The sequence below is a fragment of the Arachis hypogaea genome, chromosome 20 (genome assembly GCF_003086295.3).
Source record: "Arachis hypogaea cultivar Tifrunner chromosome 20, arahy.Tifrunner.gnm2.J5K5, whole genome shotgun sequence".
In the NCBI taxonomy this organism is placed as follows: Eukaryota; Viridiplantae; Streptophyta; class Magnoliopsida; order Fabales; family Fabaceae; genus Arachis; species Arachis hypogaea.
Window position 1 is genome coordinate 26,942,498 of NC_092055.1, and position 8,923 is coordinate 26,951,420.

General features: G+C 44.0%; 1 non-coding gene across 1 annotated transcript; it reads right to left on the reverse strand.

The window, feature by feature from the left end:
- Positions 1-6,605: 6,605 nt before the first annotated feature.
- LOC112788589 (small nucleolar RNA R71) lies at positions 6,606-6,709 on the reverse strand. Its single transcript, XR_003195949.1, has one exon. It is a non-coding gene; the product is annotated as a small nucleolar RNA R71 (small nucleolar RNA).
- Positions 6,710-8,923: the final 2,214 nt, after the last annotated feature.

Consider the following 8,923-nt stretch of genomic DNA (forward strand, 5'->3'; position numbering starts at 1 on the left):
GTTAATGCCACTAACGTCCTAACTAACTTCTCATCATGCCTAACTCACATTTCTTTCGATATGCCCATAGAACCTGTGGAAGTTCTTCAGACCAAGCTCCCTTCGCATCTTGCAGTCTCCGTTTCAACCCAGCCAATATGACTTTGTTGGCAGCTTCGGCTTGCCCATTGGCTTGAGGATGTTCGACGGAAGTGAACTGGTGCTTTATGTTCAAGTCGGCTACTAATTGAGTGCCATTGTCTGTGGTGATGGAGTATGGAACCCCGAACCTCGTGACAATGTTCCTATATAGGAATTTCCGGCTTCTTTGAGCAGTGGCATTGGCTAGGGGCTCTGCCTCAATCCACTTTGTGAAATAGTCTACTCCGACTATGAGGAATTTGACTTGTCCTGATCCTTGGGGAAAGGGTCCGAGAAGATTGAGTCCCCATTTTGCAAATGGCCAAGGCGAAGTTACGCTGATGAGCTCTTCTGGCGGGGCGATGTGAAAGTTGGCATGTTTTTGGCATGGGGGACATGTCTTTACAAATTCTGTAGCTTCTTTTTGTAGAGTTGGCCAGTAAAATCTCGCCCGAAGTACCTTTTTGGTGAGAGCTTGTGCCCCGAGATGATTGCCACAAATGCCGGTGTGTACTTCCTCTAAAACTTCCCTTGTGTTAGAGGTCGGCACACATTTTAACAATGGTATTGAAATCCCTCTTTTGTATAGGGTGTTATTTATGATAGTGTAGTACTAAGCCTCCCGTTTTAACCTCTTTGCTTCCTTCTCATTTGTGGGGAGTGTTTCTTTTTTGAGGTAATTAATTATGGGGGTCATCCATCCTTGATCCTGACTTGTTATAGCTAGGACTTTTTCTGCTTCCGAGATTGACGGGTTCTGTAGAATTTCCTGGATAAGGCTTCTATTGTTGCCCCCTGGTTTGGTGCTGGCTAGCTTTGAGAGTGCATCAGCTCGGGAATTTTTTTCGCGGTGTATGTGGCAGATCTTATATTCCCCGAGTTGTTCGAGCTGTTTCTTGGTTTTATCCAAATAATTTTTCATGGTGGGATCTTTGGCTTGGTAGCTCCCTGTTATCTGTGAGGTGACTACTTGTGAGTCGCTGAAGATGTTGAGTTTTTGAGCTCCAACCTCCTTAGCCAGCTTCAAACCAGCTAGTAACGCTTCATATTCTGCCTGGTTGTTTGAGGCCGGGAACCCAAATTTGAGGGAAAGCTCAACTTGGGTTCCTTGGTTGCTTTCTATTATCACACCTACGCCGCTTTCTAGTCTTATTTGAAGACCCGTCCATGTAGAAATTCCATTCTGTGGGGATTTCCAAGGTATCTGTGAATTCTGCAATGAAGTCGGCCAAGTATTGTGATTTGATGGCTGTCCGAGCTTCATATTGGAGGTCGAACTCGGATAACTCGACTGCCCATTGTAAAATTCTACCTGCTAGATCTGTTTTCTGTAGTATCCCTTTTATGGGCTGGTCGGTCCGGACCTTAATGGTGTGAGCCTGGAAGTACGGGCGTAGTCGTCGAGATGTCAGTATGAGAGCATAGGCAAACTTTTCTATTTTTGGGTAGTTCAGCTCGGATCCCTGCAGCGCTTTACTAATGAAGTATACAAGTTGTTGCCCTTTGTCGTCCTCTCGAACTAGTGTTGAGGCTACTGCCCGACTTCCTACCGCAAGGTACAATACGAGTGGTTCTTCCTTTCGTGGTCGAGTTAGGATAGGTGGTCGTCCCAGGAAACTTTTGAAATCCTAGAAGGCTTGCTCGCATTCCATTGTCCATTCGAAGTTCTTTCCTTTCTTTAGAGTGGCATAGAAAGGAAGGGATCTTATCGCTGATCCCGCTAAGAACCTGGACAAGGCTGCCAACCTCCCGTTGAGTTATTGTACTTCTTTGACACAAGTTGGGCTCTTCATGTTGAGTATGGCCTGGCATTTATCCGGATTTGCCTCAATTTCTCTTTGTGTGAGCATAAAACCCAAAAACTTGCTTGCTTCTACTGCAAAAGTGCATTTTGTGGGATTGAGGCGCATGTCATGCTTCCTTATAGTGTCGAACACTTGGGCCAGGTCGGACAATAATGTCTCTTCACTTTGTGTCTTTATTAACATGTCGTCCACGTAGACTTCCATGATTTTTCCGATATGATCTGAAAAGACTTTATTCATTAGCCTTTGATACGTAGCTCCCGCATTCTTGAGACTGAAAGGCATTACAATGTAGCAGTAATTTGCTTTTGGCGTCAAAAACGAGGTCTTTTCTTGATATGGTGGATACATGGGGATTTGGTTGTATCTGGAATATGCATCCATAAACGAGAGGTATCTATATCCGGATGAAGCTTCTACCAGAGCGTCGATACTTGGAAGTGGGTAAGGATCTTTTGGGCAGGCTTTGTTGAGGTCGGTGTAGTCGGTGCACATTCGCCATTTCCCATTTGATTTTTTCACCAAGACGACGTTAGCTAGCCATAGTGGGTACTTGACTTCTCTTATGAATCCTGCCTCCAGTAGTGCTTGTACCTGTTCTTCCACAGCTTGGGATCGTTCTGGCCCAAGTTTTCTTCGTCTCTGCTGTACCGGCCAAGATCCTGGATAGACCGCCAACTTGTGACTCATTAGCTTGTGGTCTATGTCTGGCATGTCTGCAGCTTTCCATGCGAAGAGATCGACATTATCTCGTAAGAACTGTACTAGTAATTCTTTTGCGTCTCCCTTCAGGATCGTGCCAATATTAGTTGTTTTGTCCGAGGTATCCCCGATCTGAACTTTCTCTATTTCTCCTTCGGGTTGTGGACGGAGTTCTTCACGTCTCTGAACTCCACCGAGCTCAATTGTATGGAATTCTTCTCCTCTGCCTCTGAGGTTTAGACTTTCGTTATAACAGCGGCGTGCCATCTTTTGATCTGCTTTTATTGTAGCTATCCCTTCTGTAGTTGGGAATTTCATGCATAGATGTGGAGTTGAGACTATTGCGCCGAGTTGATTTAGTGTTGTCCGACCTATTAGGGCATTGTAGGCTGAACTCACGTCGACCACGATGTAGTCTATCTTGAGTATTCTGGATTGGTTCCTTTTTCCGAAGGTTGTATGTAGTGACACGTATCCCAGCGGTTGTACTGGGGTATCTCCCAGTCCGAACAGGTTGTTAGGGTATGCTCTAAGCTCCTTTTCTTCTAAGCCGAGCTTGTCGAAGGCAGTTTTGAATAAGATGTCGGTGGAGCTCCCTTGGTCTATTAATGTGCGGTGGAGATTGGCGTTTTCCAGTATGATGGTGATGACCATGGGGTCGTCGTGTCCTGAGATGATACCGGTTGCATCTTCTTTGGTGTATGTGATTGCAGGGATGTCGGGAGCTTTCTCCTTTCCTTCAACATGATATACTTCTTTGAGATATCTTTTGCGGGATAATTTGGAGATTCCTCCTCCTGCAAATCCTCCGTGTATCATATGAAAATGTCTTTCTGGCGTACGAGGTGATCGCTCGATTCGTCCGACATCTTCATCCCTTCTTCTCTTTCTTTGATCATCATCTCGGGTGGCCAGAAACCGATCTAGTTTTCCTTCTCTTACTAATTTTTCTATGATGTTTTTTAAGTCGAAGCATTCGTTGGTGGAATGCCCTCAGACTCGGTGATATTCACAGTATTCGTTCCGATTTCCTCCTCCTCTTTTACCTTTGAGTGGTTGAGCTGGGGGTATCTTTTCCGTATGGCAGACTTCTTTGTAGACATCTACCAGGGATACCCTAAGAGGGGTGTAATTATGATATTTTTTAATTTTCCCCCCTTGTCGATCTTCCTTCTTTTTGGATTCTTTATCTTTGTCTCGGTAGGAGAATCCGGATTTTGAGGTTTCTCCCAACCGAGAGTTTTCTTCCATGTTGATATATTTTTTCGCTCGCTCCTACACCTCATCCAGAGATGTGGGATATTTCTTCGATATAGATTGGCTGAAAGGTCCCTCTCGTAGGCCATTGATGAGGCCCATGATGGCGGCCTCTGTTGGCAAGATTTGTATGTCTAGGCATGTTTTGTTGAATCTCTCCATGTAGTTGCGAAGACTTTTCCGATCTCCTTGCCTGATTCCTAGTAGACTGGGGGCGTGCTTGGCCTTGTCTTTTTGGATGGAGAATCTGGCCAGGAATTTTTTGGCTAGGTCGTCAAAGCTTGAGATGGACTTAGGAGGTAAGTTGTCGAACCATCTAATTGCTGTCTTCGTGAGGGTCGTTGGAAAAGCTTTGCAGCGAACAACGTCTGAGGCGTCGGTGAGGTACATTCTGCTTCTGAAGTTGCTGAGGTGATGGTTGGGATTTGTAGTGCCATCATACAAAGTCATATCCGGGAGTTTGAAGTCCTTAGGAATTTTGGTTTTCATGATGTCCCTAGTGAATGGATCTTGATCTTTGCGTGAATTGTCCTCAGGGGTGGTCCGGGTAGCCTTTGCTTTGAGATCAGCTTCGAGTTGTAGGATTTTATCTTCTAGCTCTCGACGTCTCCTTACCTCTCTTTGTAGATCCTTGCCAACTTCTTGTTGATGCTGGCTTTCTTTTTCAAGTTGCTTTAGACGATCTTGAAGCGCTTCGATTACTCCCGGATGTGATGAGTTTTTGTCTCCGTTAGATTCCGGAGTATCTTTTGGTATAGCGTCCGCGTTTTTGTGCGGCGTTCTGTCCTCTAGATCTGAATCATGGTCATTGTCATGGTCATCCTCCATAATGATGGGATGACTTCCAGATTCCCCGGCAACGGCGCCAATGTTTTGAGGGTTACCTGAAACTGTAGGCCGATCTCGGATGAGATCTTCTGTACTGGTCGGAGATGACGTGTCCGGCTGGCTGGTGGCGGCCGGAGCTGTTGTGTCTGACTTGTTGGATTGGCTTCACTTCTGATCCTTGGTCACCGGAGGGTGGGGTGTACCTACAAGAGACTCTGATGCTTAAGTTAGCACGGGTATTAAGCAGGTTTATTGTAGAATCAGAGTATGAGTTATACCTAGGTGCTCCAGTGTATTTATAGTGGTTGTAGAGTGACCTTTCTAGATAAGATAAGTTAGTTATCTTATCTTATCTTTATCTTTGAGTTGAGGTCAGCTTATCTTCAAGGGAACCACCCTTATCTCTATAGGCTTGGATGGCCTGTGGATTTGGGTCGTATTCCTTGGGTTGGGCCCTTTCTTGGGCTTTCCCGTCGATTTGGCCGAGCTCTTTTAGGAAGAGGTCGGATAGTCTGACCTGAAGAGGTCGTTCATTTTGTCGCCCATCATCCCAGGTCGGATAGCTCGACACAGGGTATGAACAAGATCAATGAATGCATTGATTGAGGAAGAGATGAGAATGACTTGATCCGGAGAATGTAACATCTCCTAAGCCCAATGAATCCCCCATTTCTGATCTTACCCATTCTCTTTACCTTCTGCCATTTACTTTTACGCTCATATTCCCAAATCCCTATTTAAGATTCTGTAATTTACTTTCTGCAATTTACATTCCGCAATTATTTTCAGCACTTACATTTTTTGTTATTTGCTTTCCTGCCATTTAATTTTCTACAATTTCTCAACTCAATTTCTGCTTAGCTCAACTAGAACATTCCTCTAATTAAAGTTGCTTGACTAATCAATCCCTGTGGGATTCGACCTCACTCTATTGTGTGTTTTTACTTGACGACAATTCGGTATACTTGCCGAAGGGAAATTTGTTGAGAAACAAGTTTCCGTGCATCAAGTTTATGGCACCGTTGCTGGGGATTGATTTTTTATCTACAATGATTAAGTTGGAAGATAACTAGATTGAGTAATTTTCTTTTGTTTTGTTTAATTCCATCTGAGTGATTTACTTTCAGTTTTAGCTATTTTCTTCCCTTTTTCCCTTGCCCGTTTGTTGTGTTTTCTTCGTTGTTTACAATTTAGTTCACTAACCCACTAACTGTTTAATACATTACACCACTCACACTAACAACCATTCTAACAAGAGTAATTTCTTTATTCATTTTCTTTCTTGCTTTTTGCTTTGTTGGTTGTATGACAGATAGAAGAAGCGGGGCTTCAACTTCCTTTGATTCTGAACCTGAGAGGACCTTCCTTAGATTAAGGAAGGAAGCAAGAGGGAAGAGAGTCGTTGGTGTTGAGGAAGAGGAAGAGTATTTTGAAACAGAAATGGAGGAGAATATGGAGAATCACCATGAAGAAGAAGCTCACAACCATGCCAGAGAAGGCCCAGTAAATCATGCTGGGCAAGAGAGAAAAGTTATAGGCTCTTATATCAATCCAAACCCAAGAAATTGTGGAAGTAGCATTCAAAAGCCAACCATACATGCCAATAACTTTGAACTAAAGTCCCAGCTCATCACTCTCGTTCAGAACAACTGTGCAATCGGAGGAAGCACCCAAGAAGACCCCAATCCACATCTAACCACCTTCCTAAGGATATGTGATACTGTAAAGTCTAATGGTGTTTATCCTGACACCTATAGACTGCTTTTGTTCCCCTTTTCACTCAGGGATAAAGCATCTAAATGGTTGGAATCTTTCCCGAAGGAGAGTTTAACAACGTGGGAAGATGTGGTGAACAAATTCTTAGAAAGATTCTACCCTCCTCAAAGAATCAACAGGTTGAGAGTTGAGGTACAAATCTTCAGGCAATAAGATGGTGAAACCCTCTATGAAGCATGGGAGAGGTTTAAGGACTTAACAAGAAGGTGCCCGCCAGACATGTTCAATGAATGGGTGCAACTACACATTTTCTATGAGGGGCTTTCTTATAAATCAAAGAAGGCAGTAGATCACTCATCCAGGGGATCTCTAAACAAGAAGAAGACCATTGAAGAAGCCATAGATGTCATCGAGACTGTAGCTGAGAATGACTACTTCTATGCTTCTGAAAGGAGCAACACTCGATGAGTGATGGAGCTGAACAACATGGATGCACTGCTAGCTCAAAACAAGACGATCACCAAGCAGCTGGCTGACCTTACCAAGAAGATGGAAAGAAACTAAGTTGCAGCAGTCACCACCTCATTAGCAACTCAAGAAGGAGTAAATACAGAGGAAGAGGGTGACCGGGAACAAGCCAACTATATTGGGAACTCACCTAGGCAGGCCCATGATCCGTACTCCAAAACTTATAATCCTGGTTGGAAGAACCACCCAAACTTTGGGTGGAGAAATCAACAAGATCAAGGCCAAGATCAGAGATGTCACAACCCCAACAACAATGTAACTCACCAACATTCCACACAGAGATCATATCAATACCCACCCAACAATATTTTTCAACATCCATATCAAAACCAAAATGGCCCTTCTCATTCCTCCAACCTCAACCCACCATCACCATCCGAAGATAGACTCTCCAGAATTGAGACTCTACTTGAAGGTATATGCAAGGAAGTCCAAGACAACAGAGTGTTCAACGATAAAGTGCGAGCTAATATAAAAGACCAGGGAGACACCATCAAGAGGCTGGAATCTCAAGTGGGATATATCTCTCAGCAGATTCCCAAGCCTACTGATAGCTTCCCAAGTGACATGGAGAAAAACCCGAGAGGTGAAGCAAAGAAAGTAAGATGGGAAGAATGCAAGATGGTCACTATAAGTGATAAGGAGAGTGAGGAAGAACTGAACAAACCATTAGAACACTCTCGAGATATTCCAGTAGAGAAACAAGAAGAGGGTGACCAAGAAACCAACTCCACACAGAAGGAGGAGTTAAGGGAGAAGGAGATTCTGAACCCATATGCACCTTTTCCCCAAAGACTCAAGGGGGTGTAGAAAGGAAAGTGTACTCAAAGTTCCTCGACATGTTTGCAACTCTCCATGTAGACATACCATTCATTAAGGCTCTCCAACAAATGCCCTCATACATTAAGTGTATGAAAGAGCTGCTGACCAAGAAAAATTCACTAAAAGGAGGGCAAACAATAGTGATGAATAAGGAGTGCAGTGCTCTCATTCAAACAGAGTTGCCTACAAAAAGGAAGGATCCAGGGAGTTTTCACATCCCTTGTGCTATAGGTGAAACAAAGATTGATAAGGGACTCTGTGACCTGGGAGCAAGCATCAACTTAATGCCTTTGTCCCTCATGAAGAAGCTTCAAATCAATGAGCTAACACCCACGGACGTAATCATCAAGTTGGCTGACAAAACTCAAAAACAAGCCATAGGAGTGGTTGAGAACGTATTGGTGAAGGTTGAGAACTACTTCCTTCCCACAGACTTTGTTATCTTGGAGATGGAAGAGAGTCACCTCCATCCAATCATATTGGGAAGACCATTCCTAGCCACAGCCAGAGCACTTATAGATGTGGAGCGAGGAGAGCTAATACTGAGGATACATGATGAACAACTTACCTTCAATGTCTTCAAACCCTCACAAGAAGCAGATCAAGGAAACAAGGAATCAAGGGAGGATCACAATAAGGCAATGGTGGAAGAAACAAGCACTGAAGCACAAACAATACCCCTGGGAATCCCTTTGGTTGAAAAACAATACAGTCAGAAGGCACAACAGCTAAGGGAAACCCAAGAGGAGCTAAACCCACCAGAGCCATATGAGACCAACAATAAAATTTCCCTGGAAAAAGAGGCCACAATGAGCAGGGTAGCATTAAAAGAAACAAGGAAGAAGGCGCCAAGGGAATGGAGGAACAAGAAGATCCCTACAGAGGATTTCTCTTCAGGGGATGAAGTAATCTCTGCTCATTTTCTAATTATCCCATCTCATCTCCCCACCATTCCATCTCAGCTACCTCAAGTTTACACCATCAGCAGAATTCTCTCCTTGAAACATATGGAGATTCTTAATGAAGCCAACGGAGATAGATTCACTGCGAGAGGGAAAGATTTGAGGCATTACCAACCACCCTGACTAAGACTAAACGTCAAGCTAATGACGATAAAGAAGCGCTTCATGGGAGGCAACCCATGT